General features: G+C 45.6%; 1 protein-coding gene across 7 annotated transcripts in view; it reads left to right on the top strand.

The window, feature by feature from the left end:
• Positions 1-20,065, top strand: part of LOC142580110 (FMRFamide receptor-like) — a 1,221,375-nt gene that overhangs the window by 570,346 nt on the left and 630,964 nt on the right. The window lies entirely within an intron of this gene.

Below are 20,065 nucleotides of genomic sequence, written 5' to 3'. Positions count from 1 at the left end.
AGTATTATATAAAATATTTACCAAAATAATCACCAATAGAATAAGGGCAGCACTGGACTTTAGTCAACCAAGGGCACAGGCTGGCTTCAGGAAGGGATACTCTACAATGGATCACATCCATGTCATCAATCAGGTTATCGAGAAATCCACAGAGCTCAATCAGCCTCTCTATATGACTTTCATAGATTACGAAAAGCATTTATTTCAGTAGAGATACCAGCAGTCATAGAGGCATTTAGTATTCAAGGAGTTCAGAACGCTTACATCAATGCCTTGTAATATATCTACAGAGGTTCTACCGCTACCTTAATTCTACACAAGAAAAGCAACCAGATACCTATAAAGAAAGCGGTGAGACAGGGAGACACGATCTCTCCAATGTTATTCACTGCGCGCTAGTAGGAAGTATTCAAGCTATTAAACTGGGAAGGCTTAGGAGTAAAGATCGACGGCGAATGTATCAGCAACCTTAGGCTTGCCGATGACATTGTTCTATTCATCTACAATGCGGACGAGTTACAGCAAATGATTCAGGACCTTAACAGAGAGAGTGCAAGAGTGGGGTTGAATATTAATATGCAGAAGACAAAGATAATTATAAATAGCCGGGAAAAGGAACAAGAGTTCAGGATCGCTCGTCGGCCTCTGGAGTCTTAGAAGCGGTACGTTTAGCTAGGTCAATTATTCACAGGGGACCCTGACGATGAGAAGGAAATTCAAAGAAGAATAAAAATGGCTTGGATCGCATACGGCAGACATTGCCAGCTCCTCACTGGAACCTTACCATTATCATTGAAAAGGAAAGTGTACAATCAGTGCATTTTGCCAATACTGACATATGGGGAAGAAACTTGGAGACTGACAAAGCAGCTTCAGGACAAGTTAATGAATGCGCAATGAGCGATGGAACGAAGATTGCTAGGCATAACGTTGAGAGACAGAAAGAGAGTGGTTTGGGTCAGAGAGCAAACGGATATCGACGATTTTGTGATTGGCATCGAGAGGAAGATATGAAGCTGTGCAGGTCATGTAATGCGCCGGTTAGATAACCGTTGGACGTTTAGGGTTACAGAGTGGTTATTAAGAGAAGGAAAACGCAATCGAGGACGACAAAACACTAGGTGGAGCGATGAAGTTAGGAAATTCGAGGGCGCTAGTTGGAATCGGTTGGCTCAGGACAGGAGTAAATGGAGATCGCAGGGACAGGCCTTCGCCCTGCAGTGACACAGAACAGGCTGAAGCTGATGATGATAATGATGATGATGTTAACAATAATTATTAGTTGCGAGTAACGCTTGTACCGTGCGTCGGTGTCTTTTCTTGTCCCGTCTTGAAACTGCGATTAGCAGTATTCATTTATCCGCATGAACCAACTGGCCCAGAAACATCACCATCATCATCAGCCTGGCTACGCCCACTGCAGGGCAAAGACCTCTCCCATAACTCTCCAACTACTCCGATCATGTACTCATTGTGGCCATCTTGTCCCTGCAAACTTCTTAATCTCATCCGCCCACCTATATTGCTGCCGTCCCCTGCCACGCCCCCCTTCTCTTGGAATCAAGTCCGTAACCCTTAACGACCATCGGTTATCCTCTCATTACATGTCCTGCCGATCCCCCCCCCCCTTACTTTTTCTTGATTTCAACTAAGATGTGATTAACTGGCGTTTGTTCTCTCACCCAATCAGCTCTCTTCTTATTCCTTAACGTTACACCCATCATTCTTCTTTCCACAGCTCGTTGCGTCGTCCTCAATTTAAGTAGAACCCTATTCGTAAGCCTCCAGGTTTCTGCCCCGTATGTGAGTACTGGTAAGACACAGTTGTTATAGACTTTTCTCTTGGAGGATTATGGCAACCTGCTGTTCATTTTCTAAGAATGCCTGCCACACGCGCCCTAGCCCATTCTTATTCTTCTGACTATTTCAGTCTTATGATCCGGATCCGGGGTGACTACCTGCCCTAAGTAGATGTATTCCCTTACCACTTCCAGTGCCTAGTTACCTATCGTAAACTGCTGTTTTCTTCCGAGACGGTTAAGCATTACTTAATTTTTCTGCAGATTAATTTTTAGACCCTCCCTTGTGCTTTGCCTCTCCAGTTGAGTGAGCATGCATTGAAATTGGTCCCCTGAGATACTAAGCAAGGCAACATCATCGGCAGATCGCAAGTTACTAAGGTATTTTCCCTTAACTCTTATCCTCAATTCTTCCCAATCCAGGTCACTGAATACCTCCTGCAAACATGCTGTAAATAGCATGGGAGAGATCGTATCTCCCTGCCTGACGCCTTTCTTTATTGGAATTTTGTTCGTTTCTTTATGGAGGACTACGGTGGCCGTGCAGCCGCTATAGATATCTTTCAGTATTTTGACATACAGCTCCTCTACATCCTTAATCCGTAATCCCTCTATGACTGCTGAGGTTTCGATTGAATGAAATGCTTTCTCGTAATCAATGAAAGCTATCTATAAGGGTTGGTTATATTCCTCAGGTTTCTCTATCACCTGATTGATAGTGTGAATACGGTCTATTGTTGAGTAGCCTTTACGAAATCTTACCTGATCCTTTGGTTGAAAAAAGCGCAATGTGTTCCTGATTCTATTTCCGATTACCCTAGCAAATGCTTTATAGGCAACGGACAGTACGCTGATCGGTTTATAATTTTTCAAGCCATTGGATTATGTTGGCGTTCTTCCACGATCCCAGTACGCTCGAGGTCATGAGGCATTGCGTATACGGGGTGGCCAGTTTTTCTAGAACAATCTGCCGACAATCATTCAACAAATCTGCTGTTATCTGATCCTCCTCAGATGCCTTCCCCCTATGCATAGCTCCCAAGGCTTTCTTTACTTTTTCCGGCCTTACTTGTGGGATATCAAATTCCTCTTAACTATTCTCTCTTTCGTATATTGGCGTTTCTTAATGAGATCTTTCGTCATCTGCGATAGGTTACTCGTATCCTGTCTAACGAAGTAACGCCCGGCTTCTATTGTACACTTCATAATGATGTCCATAAGATTCTAGTTCATTGCTTCAACATTAAATTCCTCTTCCTGAATTAAGGCCGAATACCTGTTCAGCAGCTTGATCCGGAATTCGTCTATTTTCCCTCTTACCGCTAACTCAACAGTAACACATTTTGGTAACCTCTATTTCTAATTTTGTTTGGCGTTCCGAGGCTTTTAAAGAAGCTCATCACCAATATTCGGTTGCAGTGTTTGCCGTAGTAAACAATGAAATGAATTCTCACGTGACGGCGGTGGGTTCTCGCCGTCGACAGTGTCCGTGAGCGCTGCACTGAAGATGCAGAGCAGGCGCGAACACGCAAAAAATGCGTTCGTTGCGGAGTTTGTTTTATAATGGTTCCATCGAGAGGAAAGCAGAATGCAATTAAAAACTCAAAAGAAAACAGAAATATAGTAGGCGAGCCATACTTGGACTTAGGTGTCTCTTAGCCAACGTCAAGGTGTCACCTTGACGTTGGCGTTTTTAGGTTAACTTTAGGCGAAGCCAACGCATGAACCCAACTCGCAGCCAACACTACTGCACTCTAAAAACAAAGAGTTCCGGGTATTCTCTTTGAAGGAGTATCTGCTTGTCCCATATTTCACTCTCTTTTCGAGAGTAGATCGACCCTCTTTGAGAGAGTAGGACAACTCCTTCTGACATAGTTTTGTTACTCCACCGCAATGGAGTGCTAGTACTCTTCCGCAGAGTGCCAATGCTCTCTCCACAGGGGTTATAGTAGTCCTCCAGACCGAGTGCTTCTACTCCTCCAAACCGAGTACTTCTACTCCTCCAAGCGGAGTGTTGCTACGCCCCCAAACAGGGTGCTTCTACTCCTTCAGAAAAGAGGGCAAGTAGTCGTCCCAATAGTGTGAAGCACGATGTAGATCCATGGTCACGTTATCAGGGAATTTTCAATACTTTGATGTGGGCAATATTTGATTCCTACATAAGTAGCTCCTGCACTTATGCTTGGTGAATGGGATGTAATCTGTAGCCGCCGAGTTACTCAAGTTGTACATTTTCTCTCTTAAAAGATCAAAATCTTTATTGATCCGTCACAAGACAAACTGAATAATAATTTGAGAAACATACTGACAAACACATAAAATCACATTTAAGTGATGCCCATGAACTTTAGAATACATTTTGTAATAAAACATACGTAGGTTCTCTAAAGTTTCTTCAGTATTACAGAGTAGGAATATCCTTTATTAACAATTGGTTCCATCATTTCGAAAATAAGGTATAAAATGGAAAGGTAAACATACAACAAACTTGTGCAAACTCACAAAGTATTGAAACTATGATCGAACAGAAATATTCGCCAATTATTGGCCAGCAAACGGATGTCTGGCACAAAACGCGTGCACTAATATGGCAGAGGTTACCAGATGAGCAGCTAAGCACGGGGCTGGTAATGTAGATAAATTGTGCAAGAAACTTTTTTTGTTTTTCATATTCTAAACAGCAGCTCATTTGATAACCTCCTGTACACCGTATGGATGTTCCTGACAGAGAGTACAGTGCATTTAGAAATGAGTTGTATATTTTCATGTGAGGCCGCAGGTCTAGCTAGCTTTGCTTATATTTCACATAAAGTTATTCATGTATGGGCTGCACCTCATTGTTTCTGAGTGTATCTTGTCCTGGTTCTGCAGCAATATCCTGCCCGGTCTCGAAGCGGTGCGGAGGCGTATTATATTTCTTATTCGGTTGGCCTCCTCACGACAGTAGTTTCCTCGTGCTGTTGCGATTGATCCGTTACACTTTCTCAGAAATAAATAAAATTAAATTTACAATATTATCTAGTGTGTAGCAAATGAGTATAAAACTGCAAAGAGCATTAACATTAAAATCTTGCTCATCAAATTTCTTGTCATATATGGTAGCTTTTCAATCCCGTTACAGTAATAAGGCTATACTTCTGAGGAGTAGCTTGCCTAATTACATGATCAATGTTATGTAATAATTGAATATGCAATCTAATTAAACTAGAGCTTGGCTTCAGATGCGAACCAAAAATCAGACGTGATGAATATGGTGCATCAAAGGCGAGATAAGCATAAGTACAGGCAGTGAAGTGCACGAAAAGGACAAAGAAGCAAAACAACATAAGTTGAGAATGGCACCATCCTGTTTCACATACGTTGGCAAGACAAAAAGCAGCCACTTCTCACAAAACTAATCAGCTTTTTTTAAACATATTTCTAACTTTTCAATGACACTTGCTCCTATGTGTTTGTCTCCAGAGAGCATACTTGAGTTTGACTTTCCCTTCAGAAACATTACATAAGTATACCATCTTACGATGACTGCCTAGAGCACATGAGAATTTTCATCTTGGTGTGACATACTGTATTTTGATTTTGGTGACATTTAGTCTAATGCAAACCCAATGATGATGCTGATGAGTCAAATGGTACAGCCAATATACCGACATCCTAGTTTTCTTGTCGAAATTGCATGGCAATGTATTAAGAATATTTGGTGTGCGCTCTTCTGCACTACGTGAAGTCACGCTGGGCTGGCCCTTTGACATCCTTGTGTCCTTGCAGCTGCCTTCTTGCGTTATATAAAGCGAGTGCCTGAAAAATATCGTGTGCAAAAGTTAACACCAGGACATAGTGTAAAACAACGTCAAGACAGTCAAGGTCATAGAACTAAAGGAAAGTCTTAGCTCTTAGTCTTCCTACTGAAATGCATGTGAAACATCTAAATGACTACAAGAGTCAAGTGCTAAACTAACTTCAATTCTGCATTTAAACAAAAAAGAAATAATTGGCAGTTCATCCTCGTTCAGCTCAATGTTAAAATACTCCTGATAATAAATAGAATATTGGTCATTGTCAGATGTCATAAATCTGTCATTAGTCTGGTGTGTCGCAAACACCACTGATGAGACATCCTAAGCACGTGCCCAGTGTGTCCCCCGCACCATCTCTAGTTGTGCCAATGCTCAAGCCATAATTTGGGGATCATATCTGCAAACACCATGTTCAGTGGGGATGAAAATATGGTCCTCTAGTTCAATGGATAAGACTGGATGTGCCTATAAGAATGGGCAACGAGGCTTGTTATGGCAAGCTTACCCACATAAGAATAATAACAAGTAAGTTCACTGCCCCTGCATCTGAGCTTGAACTTAAAGGCATGAACTTATTTTCATTTATGAGGTGCGCAATGGAATTCATTTTTGACAGACTCGACTACTGCTGCAGTTTGAATTTTAGCACTTTACATTCTTGAAGGCACGTACAAGTTGCAGTTAGACCACAGTTATTAGTATATTAGACCAACTCTTTGAGTTGTGTACGACAGACGACTGGTAACACGAAATTAAAGCAATGTTTCATTTTGATACTTTATTTCTCCACTACTATATTAAAGCGATAAACATATTGATCGGCCATGCAGTAGCAAGATGTACACATTATGCTTGTAACCCCCCGAGGAAGGGTGGTTTAGCTATTCATACGACAACCAGGTGGGCGGCTGAGATTAAGAAGTTTGCAGGGACGACATGGCCACAATTAGTACATGACCGGGGTAGTTGGAGAAGTATAGGAGAGGCCTTTGCCCTGCAGTGGAAGTAACCAGGCTGATGATGATGATGATGACATAACTCTGAAACGCCGACTCATATTACCAAATGTGCAAATGGCATGTGCAAAACAATAAGCGTATGCAAAGCGCCCCTGCAATTGTAATTCCACACAGCAGACGTTATATTCCATGCCCATGCATGACTCGCTGCTTGACAGTTCACCGATTTCGTAGACACAAGCAGCCTTTCAGATTCGCACCGTGCTCGAAAACCGCAACAGGAGACATAAAATCAGACATATAATCACACCATTTCAATACATGAGCAAGAGCAGTTGTCTTAGGGCTCAACTCCATGAGAGCGATTTAGTGCACGACGGCGACGAGCGACAAAACGGGCCGTCGCTTGAACAGATCGCTCGGTTCTGGAAATCTAGAAATCGCCGCTCGTCTTGAGGAAGTGCTATGAGCGTCTAGCCAAAAGCGCGAAGCTGGAACTCGATGTACATCATTTCCGACTGTCGCGCGGAACGAGCAAGCGATCTAATTTTTATGCGTGCAAGGGTAAGAACCTACTGCAAGACCTTCGGAAATCTTTTATGTAACTGCTTACAGTAAAATACATCAACTTAAATTACTAAAGCATGCGTCACGCTAGTTTCGACACGTATTTGCAGCCCTCACACCGGGGAGACGTCGCTCAAAATCGTCGCTCGCACGGAGTACGACTTGTAGGCGACGAGCGAACGCGACAGCCACCTCCATCGCATCGCTTGTCGCTGTCGCGCGCAAATGTTGGTCGCGCTAAAGATCGCTTATATGGTGTTTATACTTTATTCAGCACAAAACATGAATTCCTCATGCACTTTCAGTAAGTTCAAGATAACGCGCCCAACTGACCACTTTCAGCATACAGCTGCGGTAAAGTTTCTTACTAGCACTGGCGCTGCACGTAACTTCAGTGGTCGCGATTACCCATTGGTGAAAGACACCGCCAAGCGCGCGGCTTATTTATAACGAAAGCATGCCGCCAGCGAAATGAGGCCTTTTGTTACGTGACTCCTTATTTCAACAGCATCCCGTGCACAGTGGACAGCCAAATCGATTAAATTCAAACACACAAAACGCACGCTAAGCACGCTCCGCATAGGCTCGGAATCATGGGCAGCTCAACAAACCATTTGAAGCGTCTTCTCGCCTTACTTCTTATTGAACATACCATGGTTCTGGACGTGTTTGCGATTTACAAAGCTCTTACGGATAGCGGCAAGTGATAAAATCACATACAGTTATCGCGACGACTGGCTTTTTCGATAAACATCGAGAGACACAGCGCGCCTGCCTAGTCCGTTGTCAATCGCGTCGGCTAAGCGCCACGATGGCTTCCTGGTGATAGCATGTCAGACCTAAGCTAGAATAGGCATGCTCTGTTTGGGACCCGCACCAAGCCACCCTTTCTAACACTCTAGAAGCAGTTCAGAATCGTGCAGCTCGTTATATTTATTCTGATTATTCAAACCACACTAGTTTCTCTCAGCTAAAATTAAAAGCAGGAACTTCCAATCTAGATGTAAGGCGTCATGTTTTCAGACTGTATATTTATGACAAATTTTATCATTCTGCTCTTAGTACTTTAGCCATCATTCCAGCACACCGTCAATCTTGCCGATTACGTCACGAAAGATCTGCGTACCCTCCGCCGGCCCGGACCACTGCGCACCTACATTCTTTCTTTGTGAAGACTGCCCGGGACTGGAATGACATTTCCTCCGACGCTGTGCACCACTCCAATCCTCATCATTTCAAGACTGCCATTGAGTCCATATTCCACTGAAGTGGTCATTCATCCATCATGTAATACCCCACACCAGGGCCTTTGAGGTAATAAATAAATAAATAAATATCATATACGCAGAAAGTGTACCCAACTTAGAATTCACTTACCGTGAATGATTTGTTATATCCAACGGATGACGAACGACTGTCGTGTTTTCGCGGCGACGAGAGGTGGCTGACACAGGATCTCCCTTGGATGGCCTTCGCTGCTGCTCGCTGGACGGATCACCTTTCTCCGGTGCTGTGCTGTTCCGCGATGTTGAGCACGCGCGCGGTGGAGCAACTCCAGGTCAAAAAGTGGAGCGCTCAGTCCACGTTCCTTTGAACTGTGGCTGCTTGTTCTCTTAGAAGCAAAACGGTGTGTTCTTTGCTTAGCGTGCGTGAGTGATACATCGCCATGTTCGGGGCCGGCCTCCTACAGTTGAAGCAGAAGATTAGGCTACGTTTTGTTCTCTATTGCCGCAAGAGTGGAGCGGGTATTCTACTCTCTCTCAGAAAGGCAGAGTGAAAAGCACATTTTCCGCTCTCCTTGGTAACGGAGGGAACAATGCATTTCACTCCGCACGATATTTTGCGAGAGTAAAACAATGCTTTCAAGAGTAAATCGGCCGCTTCACTCCTGCGATACCCTCCCTAGTTTTTAGAGTGTGTGTGACGACGATGGCGTGACGACGGTGGCCTGACGAGAGTCAGATGACGCTGGAGGGACAACGATGGAACTACCACTACGACGTCACTACGATCGTACGACAACGAATGCAACACAACTGTGTGATGACGATGGCGTGACGAGTCAGATGAGGAAGCTGGAATGGCAGAGCTGGAATGCCTACAATGGCACCAAGATCTCGAGTGTGTACCTAGCCGCCCAAGCTGGTCCACAACTTTGGCCACTGCGCTGACGTAGAAGACGTGACGAGAATCATAAGACGAGAAGCAGATAACAAAGTTTGAATGACGGCAATGGAAGGACTATCGTGGCATAATGGAAGGACCGTGGTGGCATCGCGAAAGACGACATAGGTAGATAGACCTCCCCTCGTCAAAGCAGGCAACGTACGTTTCATCTAAAGCTCACCGAACATCACTTTCTGTACGTTGAAATTTTTACGAGGAATCGCTGACGAAATTTATACTTCGGCAATATATACTTCGACAAGTGTCAATCATAGAATACTCTTGCAAGAGGTCTGGGTTGCACAGTTTAGCAACTTCCGCCAAATGTTGGAGTGTGCAGGTCCGTGCCACGCGCTTCGTTTTCAATAACTACTGCTCTTACGTTCTTATCCCATCCATTAAAAACCAGATACAGTAGCATTCGTTGTAAAAGCGCTGGCGTGATGACAAATTTGAGCTGCTTGATCGATTAAAGTTCAACAAAACCGTCATCTGTGCCAGATGCCTGCCTGCCTACCCGTATTTCCTCGGCATTTTCTTTCAAGTAGGAAGGATCCTATCTGGAAAATTCGGGAAATAAGATGTCAGATTGAGGTACTGAAAACGTCACTTTCCCGTCATACATTTATTACATGGAACAAACTAACCCATGAAATTATTGCGTCTACGTCTCAGATGCAATTTCGCGATTATTTATAGATCGATAGTGTGAAGGTGTCTATCGCTTTATTATGCATTGCTATTTTTTCCTATTATTCATGCTGTTCTAGATAGGATGATAGATGACAGACAGACAGACAAACAGACAGACAGAAAATGACGCAGCTAGGCAAAGAATGCTAACATAAAAAATACTACAGAACCCATCTCAAGATGACTGTCGACGCTAATGCGATTAGTATTCTAGCAATGTAGCGACACATCGTATTCCTGAAGTCACGTTTTTTAACATGTGTAGTAGTCATTCTAAGACTCATTATTTCGGCTATATACGAGGTACTCCGATATCGTCCGACTTCGCATTTCGCGTGCCAAGGTCATGACGGCAGCTGTGACATCGGCGCAGTGGTGACGATGCAATGAAAAATGAATGACGTCGATGGAATGACACAGGTGGTATAATGAGGGCTGCATGACGACAATGGGATGACGCTTCTTAAATGATGACGATGGCATAACGACGGCATGACGGTCACGGTAGGACTACGGTTCCATGATTGCAACGGTCTACAAGGGGCCAAACCGTTCATGGCCCATGATGGCATTAGTTATACACAATACGTGTTTTCAATCAATCGCTACGGAGCTGCCCTGTGTATGAGATGGCCAGGGTCCCCTCAATCTGCAACCAGCAGATTTTTCACCTGGTGATCCTCGCAACGTTTTTGTAGCATAAAGTCAATTCAATTCAATTCAACAGCGGCACACTTACAATTGAATGACGCCAGCTTGATTGCCTGTCCGGAGCCAGGGATTCTTGGCACCCTCTGCTGCGTCGCAGGTCTGACCGCCGCCGTGGTCTGTTGCTTCGCACCTGCTGGGGACTGAGGGCCGGGGTTTGATGGTTGTGTTCATATAGCAGGTTGTGGATAAGCACTGTACCAGGGTGGCCAACCCTGCTCTGGTGAGGGAGTGCGTTACCGGTTCTGGTCACCGGGATCAGGCCACACTCCAGGCCTGTTTATGCAATTTTATCAACACGCGGATTTTTTTAATCCGCTGGAAAATTGCGCGGCACCAGGACACCTCCGGACAGGCCGCCATTGGAATATGAACCTGGCAACCCTTAACGCTACAACGTTATCTAGTGAGGCGAGTCTAGCAGTGCTATTGGAGGAATTAGAGGGCAGTAAATGGCATATAATAGACTTCAGTGAAGTTAGGAGGCCAAAAGAAGCATATACAGTGCTAAAAAGCGGGCACTTCCTGTGCTACCGGGGCTTAGCGGAGAGAAGAGAACTAGGAGTCGGATTCCTGATTAATAAGAATATAGCTGGTAACATACAGGAATTCTATAGCATTAACGAGGGGATGGCAGGTCTTGTGAAACTTAATAAGAGGTCCATAAATGAAGCTTGTACAAGTCTAAGCCCCTACATCCAGTCATGATGACCAGGAAGTCGACAGCTTCTATGAAGACGTAGAATCGGCGATGGGTAGAGTGACAACAAAATACACTATACTGATGGGTGCCTTCAATGCCAAAGTAAGCAAGAAGCAGGCTGGAGACAAGGCAGTGGGGAAATATGGCATAGGCTCTAGGAATAGCAGGGGAGAGTTATTAGTAGTGTTTGCGGAAGAGCATAATATGCGGACAATGAATACCTTCTTCCGCAAGCGGGATAGCCGAAAGTGGACGTAGATGAGCCCGAACGGCGAGGCTAGAAATGAAATAGACCTCATACTCTGCGCTAACCCTGGCATCATACAAGATGTGGACTTGCCCAGAAAGCTGCGCTGCTGTGACCATAGGATGGTAAGAACTCGAATTAGCCTAGACCTGAGGAGGGAACGGAAGAAACTGGTACATAAGAAGCCGATCAATGAGTTAGCGGTAAGAGGGAAAATACAAGAATTCCAGATCAAGCTACAGAACAGGTATTCGGCTTTAACTCAGGAAGAGGACCTTAGTGTTGAAGCAATGAACGACAATCTTGTGGGCATCATTAAGAAGTGTGCAATAGAAGTCGGTGGTAACTCCGTTAGACAGGATACCGGTAAGCTATCGCCGGAGACGAAAGATCTGATCAAGAAACGCCAATGTATGAAAGCCTCTAACCCTACAGCTAGAATAGAACTGGCAGAACTTTCGAAGTTAATCAACAAGCGTAAGACAGCTGACATAAGGAAGTATAATAAGGATAGAATAGAACATGCTCTCAGGAACGGAGGAAGCCTAAAAGTAGTAAAGAAGAAACTAGGAATTGGCAAGAATCAGATGTATGCGTTAAGAGACAAAGCCGGGAATATCATTACTAATATGGATAAAATAGTTCAAGTGACTGAGGAGTTCTATAGAGATTTATACAGTACCAGTGGCATCCACGTCTATAATGGAAGAGAGAACAGCCTAGAGGAATTCGAAATCCCACAGGTAACGCCGGAAGAAGTAAAGAAAGCCTTGGGAGATATGCAAAGGGGGAAGGCAGCTGGGGAGGATCAGGTAACCGCAGATTTGTTGGAGGATGGTGGACAGATTGTTCTAGAGAAACTGGCCACCCTGTATGCGCAATGCCTCGTGACCTCGAGCGTACCGGAATCTTGGAAGAACGCTAACATAATCCTAATCTATAAGAAAGGGGACGGCAAAGACTTTCAAAATTATAGACCGATCAGCTTACTGTCAGTTGCCTACAAATTATTTACTAAGGTAATCGCACACAGAATCAGGAACACCTTAGACTTCTGTCAAACAAAGGACCAGGCAGGATTCCGTAACGGCTGCTTAACAATAGACCATATTCACACTTTCAATCAGGTGATAGAGAAATGTGCGGAATATTACCAACCCTTATATATAGCTTTCATTTATTACGTGAAAGCGTGTGATTCTGTCGGAACCTCAGCAGTCATGGAGGCATTGCGGATTCAGGGTGTAGACGAGCAGTATGTAAAAATACCGAAAGATATCTATAGCGGCTCCACAGCCACCGTAGTCCTCCATAAAGAAAGCAACAAAATCCCAATAAAGAAAGGCGTCAGGCAGGGAGATACGATCTCTCCAACGCTATTCACAGCGTTTTTACACGAGGTATTCAGAGACCTGGATAGGGAAGAATTGGGGATAAGAGTTAATGGAAAATACCTTAGTAACTTGCGATTCGCTGATGATATTGCCTTGCTTAGTAACTCAGGGGACCAATTGCAATGCATGCTCACTGGCCTGGAGAAGCAAAGCAGAAGAGTGGGTCTAAAATTTAATCTGCAGAAAAACTAAAGTAATGTTGAACAGTCTCGAAAGAGAACAGCAATTTACAATAGGTAGCGAAGCACTGGAAGTGGTACGGGAGTACATCTACTTAGCGCAGGTAGTGACGGCGGATCCGGATCAGAGGACGGAAATAATCTGAAGAATAAGAATGGGCTGGGGTGAGTTTGGCAGGCATTCTCAGATCATGAAGAGCAGGTTACCATCATCGCTCAAGAAAAAAGTGTATAATAGCTGTGTCTCACCAGTATTCACCTACAGGGCAGAAACCTGGAGGCTTACGAAAAGGGTTCTACTTAAATTGAGGACGACGCAACGAGCTATGGGAAGAAGAATGATGGGTGTAATGTTAAGGGATAAGAGAAGAGCAGATTGGGTGAGGGAACATTCGCGAGTTAATGACAGCTTAGTTGAAATCAAGAAATGGGCGTGGGCAGGACATGTAATTAGGAGGGAAGATAACCGATGGTCATTAAAGGTTACGACTGGATTCCAATGAAAGGGAAGCGTAACAGGGGGCGGCAGAAAGTTAGGTGGGCGGATGACATTAAGAAGTTTGCAGGGACGACATGGCAATAATTAGTACATGACCGGGGTTGTTGGAGAAGTATGGGAGAGACCTTTACCCTGCAGTGGGCGTAACCAGGCTGATGATGATGGTGAGCTTGACTGCAAAATAATGAAGAGACATCAAAAGAGCGACGAAGGCGGTATGATTACGAATTCATGACGACAGTGCAATGACGTTACTGCAGTTATTACGATTGTATAGCGACCGCGTGACGATGACGGCATGAGTTCAATGGTAAGAACGGCTTTTTCACGACGATGACTGACGGCGACAAGATGACACAAGATAGGAAAGGAATCAACGCATGCATACATGAGCTTTTGATCAAGGAACACAGTACTAGATGTAGGCACTGTCATGTTCTGGTGACTCACACCATTGTCGAAACATGAAGCTTTATATAGGGATGAGAAATTGGCTGCAAAATATTCCTCGACTTTTCGACTGCTACTCCACTAACGCCAAGCAGGCGAAAACACTCTCCATGATTATTAGAGCGCTTCCGTGTATACTTCTAAATTCTGGTGGCTGGTTGGAGGCACTCTTTTCCAAGCATGCAATGTATGCGTCCTGATTCCGCTTATAGAGGCGTTTGAACAGAGTCCAAAAACTCGGAATTCTCTCCGCTGATTCAGCGCAGGGCACAGAACTTCTGAATTTGCAGTGCGTGCGATCTTTATACTATTGTGCAGTGAAACGTTCACACGAAAACCAGTGGGGATATTTACTGCGGTCAGGTCTACTGGGGAATGTATTTGCGCATACTGTTCAAAACAAGCTCCGTAAACAGACCTACTTGGGGATGAACATTGGTTTTGTCTATAACCAGGGAGCAATCGGTGGTGGACACTGAAACCAACGTAATCGCCACGCTTGAAAGCAAAGCGAGGTGATTCGTTTACGTCACTGGAGGAGCTCTGCCTCAGTGGTGACTCAGAGAGTTATGTTTAGTTACGGGCGAAAGTTATTGGGACGCACTAAGGAAATGTCAAAACGAGAGACATCTATAGGTCGCGTGTTCGTTGGGAAAGGTAGAAGATGTTACCACAGGCATTGGTAATCAAGTGATGCTGCTGAAGGGGACAGAAGTACAGAAAGTCCAACAGCAGCCTGCATTTGTTCTCAGCGTAATGATTGTAGTATGAATGTCTACGCGTGTTCCAACCAATTCCAGATGTATTAAAATTACCAAGAAGGATTACTCTGTGCTTGCTATGGGAAGGTGCTACACTTCCCATAGAAGAGATGGCCTCATCAAACAAAGCACTGGAAATGTACGGCACTACAGAGAAAAACACAATTAACAATTGTTCACAGCACGCTGGTTCTGTCCAAATTGATTCCGGTAAACTTTCTCTGTCGTTGTGCCGAACACATCGAAGTGAACTGTCAATAGCAATCAGTACGTCACCATCTTTTTGTTTAGATCCACTGAAGTTTCGGCCAGTGCGCAAGACGTTGTAGTGCCGTAGAAAAAAAGTCGCAAGAGGCAATTTCACTGCAGAATCAAACTTCGTAAATACAAAAAATAGCAAAACAAACTAAAATAACATTGCAGAAATATCCACATGTCCCAACTACACACCAGTTTGACAATAATATTAATAATGTAAGACGACGCCTGGTGCGAAGACAGAGCCGTTGTATTGCAACGCAATGGCGTGACCCAGTCAATCAGTCCCAACAAGACAGAATGATGATTATGAGTATATACAGATGAAGACGATGATGAGCTGCACACTTTGCGCCCGCACTAACTTCCCCCCTTCACGAAAGCGGTAGGCAAGTCAGAAACGGTACGAACGCCGAAGATACGGCTTTAGGCGAGAGACGTGAATGACTTCGGTGCTGGGGCAGCAGCGCTCAACAGCCGAGCTCACATAAACGGCGCGGTAGTGGACGGCGGATGTTCTTTGAAGCATGGTGTACGGGCCGAGGTACCTGTGCACCAATGTTTTGAGAGAGCCCTGGTACTCGAACAGGCATCCACAGGAGGTGTTCGTCACTTGGGCGGAACGAAATAAGACGGCGCGAGGCGTCACAATAGACTTCCCTCTTGTCCTGAATGGTCGCGGTGTTGGCACGTTGAATTTCATGGCAGTGCGCGTGGCGGGCGGCGAACTCTTCGGGAAGAGACGTGGATGGGGCAGAAGGCGTAGAGGGTTGCGTCCAAAACAAGAGACGATGCATGGCCGTACACAAGGAAAGAAAGGCTGTAGTTTGTTGTTCGTTAAACAGCTGTGTTATAAGCATAAGTGACGAAAGGAAGTATAATGTACCAGTTATTGTGGTCGGGTTTAACATACACGGAGGTCACGTCGGACAGAGTTCGATGGAAACGCTCGGTAAGGCCATTTGTTTGGGGGTAATACGTTCATGTAATCTTATGGATGGCGTTAGAGGCCTGCAGGACATCCGCAAGAACATGGGAAAGAAATGTCTTGTGTCTTGTCAAGGTCTTTTAGAAGACCAGGAGGCGCACGATGGGGCAAGATAATGGCGTACAGGTACAAATTCGGTGTCTTCATAGGCAGCACCAGACGGAAGAGCTGCTGTCTCTGCGTAGCGAGGGAGATGGTCCGCGGCGGTGACAATCCGGCGGTGACCCGCGGGTGTAAGCGTAAGGGGTCTGTATAAATCTGTCCCCATAAATTCGAAGGGGACGAACGAGCACGGGAATGGTTGTAAACGGCCGGCGGGAAGAGATGTGGAATGTTTTCGGTGTTGGCATGACGCACACGAGCCGACTAACTTGGCAACACTAGTGGACAGCCAGGCCAAAAACTGAGTTTAAGGCGACCATACCTTTTCGGAAATCCCTAGTGGCCAGCCGTGGCGTCGCCATGACACGCTTGTAAAACTTGTAGTCGAAGTCCGCCTGGGACGACTGGCATCCATCGGTTACCGGGTGGTAAACTTACCGAAATAATGATCAACCTTGTAGTTTAAAACGTGCCAGTTGTCATCTTAAGCGGCTGTAGGGAGGACCGGATAAGCCAGTGAGCCGGTTGATAATGATGCGGCAGTGTTTGTGTGCACGTTGGTGGGAGGCGAGGCGTCTTAATGAAAGAATGCCTACCAAGGTCGCGAACCCTATCGGGATAATAGCCATCGCCTTGGTCGGTTGGATTGATGGTGCCGAGAAGATGAAAGGTGCAACTGGGTATTTGGCGGCAGCAGGCAGCGAGGCAAAGCGTCAGCGCCTTGGTGTTGCCTGCCAGACCTATATGTAACAGTGTAGTCGTGCTCCTGTAGACGCAGCACCCAACAGCCGAGGTGTCAGGTGAATTTCTTCAGAGAGGATAATCAACAAAGAGCATAATGGGGCGTGACAATTGTGAAATGGCGGCCATATAAATAGGGGCGAAACCTTTGTATGGACAATACGATGGCAAGGCATCTTCATTCAGTGATGGTATAATTTAACTCAGCAGGAGAAAGGGTACGGCTCGCGTAGGCCACGGCTTACTCTTCAGACGAGTGCTTCCGCTGCAGCACTACAGCGCCGTTGCCATGCCCACTTTCGTCAGTGTGTAGGCATTAGAGGCTGTGGGATCAAAGCAACAAAGCACTGGCCCTGGTGTGAGACATCGCTGGAGGGTCTGAAAGGTGGCTTCAGAGTCGTCCGCGCAGATAAAGGGTGCGGTCGTGGGCAGAAGTTTGAGAAGAGGAGCTGCCATAGTGGCGAAGTCACGGACAAAGCGGCGGAAGTACGGCACTAATCTGAGAAAGCTGCGAAAGTCCTCGGGGATGGTTGATTTAGATAAATGCAGCACGCGTCCCGCATACTTAGAATCAGACAACACAAGGATTGGTGACAACACATAGCGTATGAGACCATCGATAACGTTGGAGAAACTTCCGATGCATGCTGGCGCTGAGTGATAATTGTGACACGGTGAAACACCGTCCACCAATAAAGACAAAGACAAACATGTACACGTGTGATCTACAAGTTTGGAAGAAACGATTCTGATGCCGACTGCATGTATCGCACTCCCGGGGACCCGTCGCCCCTAGACTACCATAACGAGGACGCGTTTTTTGAGTACAAGAAATGCAGACGACTTTGTCAATCAGCGGCGCGCGGGCCTGAAGCTCAGAAGCCTTGCTGAGTACCTGCAAGGCAAGACCGTCTTTGTCCGGAAGGTACTTAGACGCAGATTGTCTTCATTTGTCTTATAAAACGACGTCCTGTTGAAGAATTTTTCATCAGCCCGCGCGAACTACCCTTTCGCTATGGCCGCAGCACTCCAGTCAGAAGCCCTGCACGAGGTTAAGACGGCCCTGCAACTTGGGTTTTCCCGTATGCTCGCAAGACTACAACAGAATAACTATTGGCCGTGCCTGACCGCCGATGTCGCGCATTACAAGACATGTTTAGACTGCCAGAGACGCAAGACACCACCGAAACGACCGGCGGTATTACTACAGCCAATCGAGTACCCTTGGCGACCGTTTCAGCAGATCCGGATGAATTTGTTGGGGCCCTTTCCCGCGTCGACACAGGGAAACATATAGATCGTCGTGCCTACCAACTACCTTACCTGCTACGCCGAAACGAAAGCTCTGTCTAAAGGTAGTGTGGCCGAAGTCATTAAAATCTTCGTCAATAACATGCTGCTACGACTTGGTGGCCCAGATATCCTCATCACCGACAGATGAACGGCCTTCACTGCAGAGCTCACCCAATCCATTTTGCAATAAAGCCAACAAGGCAAAGGAGGACAACTGCCTACCAGCAGCCGACGAATGGTCTCACTGAGCGCCTGAACAATATCCTCGCCGACATGCCTGCAATGTACGTCGATGTCAAGCACAAGACTTGGGATGGTGTCCTGACGTAAACTTCGCTTGCAACATAGCGGTGCAAGAAACAATGCAGATCACGCCATTCAAGCTGGTTTAGGGCAGGATACCGAGGATGACTCTCGACGCCATGCAACTGCACGTGACCGACAAGAAGAATTTCCATGTAGCCAGCTTTCTCCGGCGCGACGAAGAAGCCTGCGCATCAAGAACCAGCAGAGGACCGACGCTACAATCTTCTACGACACGACGTAGGGTACCAGCCCGGCGACCGTGTTTTGGCCTGGACTCCGATACGCCAACGAGAAACTGTTAGCGACAAACTGTTGCGCCGCTATTTCGGACCCTACAAGTGAAGCCTGTTTTTGAGGGCACATGTTCGCCCAATAAAACGCTAGTTTCGTAACTCATAGCTTTGCCGCTTTCTTCACGAACTGGTCTAGCACATTAAGTGTGTCCTCTGCAGTCCTTCCCACATTGCTTATAAGTTGCTACGAATGGCTCTTCAAACATGTAATGGGTTACGTTCCCTCATTTCCTCAGCTTGGAAAATTGCTTGGTGCACGCGCTCGGGGGTAGTGTGGTGCTATAACGTATCTATTTTGCGCACAAAACTGTGCGTCAATCAGCATCTGGACCCTCTGAAACGCAGAACTTTGTTGTTTCATTGCTGCTGGGACATGAAGAAGACGCTCCTGGTCGGGTCAATGAAAAGATGCACAAATTGTGAGTAGGTGGTTTTCAGCCGTTAACGTCTTAAGTGGTCATCGCTATCGAGACGTACCTGTGCCTGTTCAACTCATGTGCCAACATCTGATGGAGCGTTGACATGAGGAAACACATATTGAGCTACCGGGTTTGCCTACGCATCCGCTAGGATGCTGCGTAGCACGACCTTGTTGTTTTTACCGTAGTTACCACACATTACAGGTACGTAAAGCTGCGTCTCCTGTTACAGCTCTTCTCGTCAATAAACTAATTACGTCCAACTGGTTGCTGAATAAAATTATTACAATGACCGTTACTGAATAGAAAGTGTAATCGGTAAATGAGGAAATCACCACAAATGTAATATATTACGAGTAAGTAATCACATGTAATTCGTTCCATACAAGTCTGCGCACGCAAACAACTACTCGATTTACAGGAACAGGTTGGTCCACCAGGTTTCACCTTACGAAACCCCAGACAATTGCCACATAGCCAGGTACCTGCAAAATACTTCGCATAACTTCAATTCCCACAGTGCGTAGGATGTGCACATTTTCTTTGCTGACACATTTCGTTCGCACATGCGCACATGCACGCGTGAAGACAACAGCCGCAACAGACCGTGCCTGTTCTCAAGCGAAAATTTGCCATTGATTTTCCAAAGCATCTACATTGATTCCCTTTCTCCTTACATTTCTGCAGATAAAGAAATCACTTGTTTACATATCTTGTGGAAAAGATGCTCTGCTGATTGGCAT

Source organism: Dermacentor variabilis, chromosome 4, assembly GCF_050947875.1.
Source record: "Dermacentor variabilis isolate Ectoservices chromosome 4, ASM5094787v1, whole genome shotgun sequence".
Lineage (NCBI taxonomy): Eukaryota > Metazoa > Arthropoda > Arachnida > Ixodida > Ixodidae > Dermacentor > Dermacentor variabilis.
This window is presented reverse-complemented; position numbering and strand designations above follow the sequence as displayed.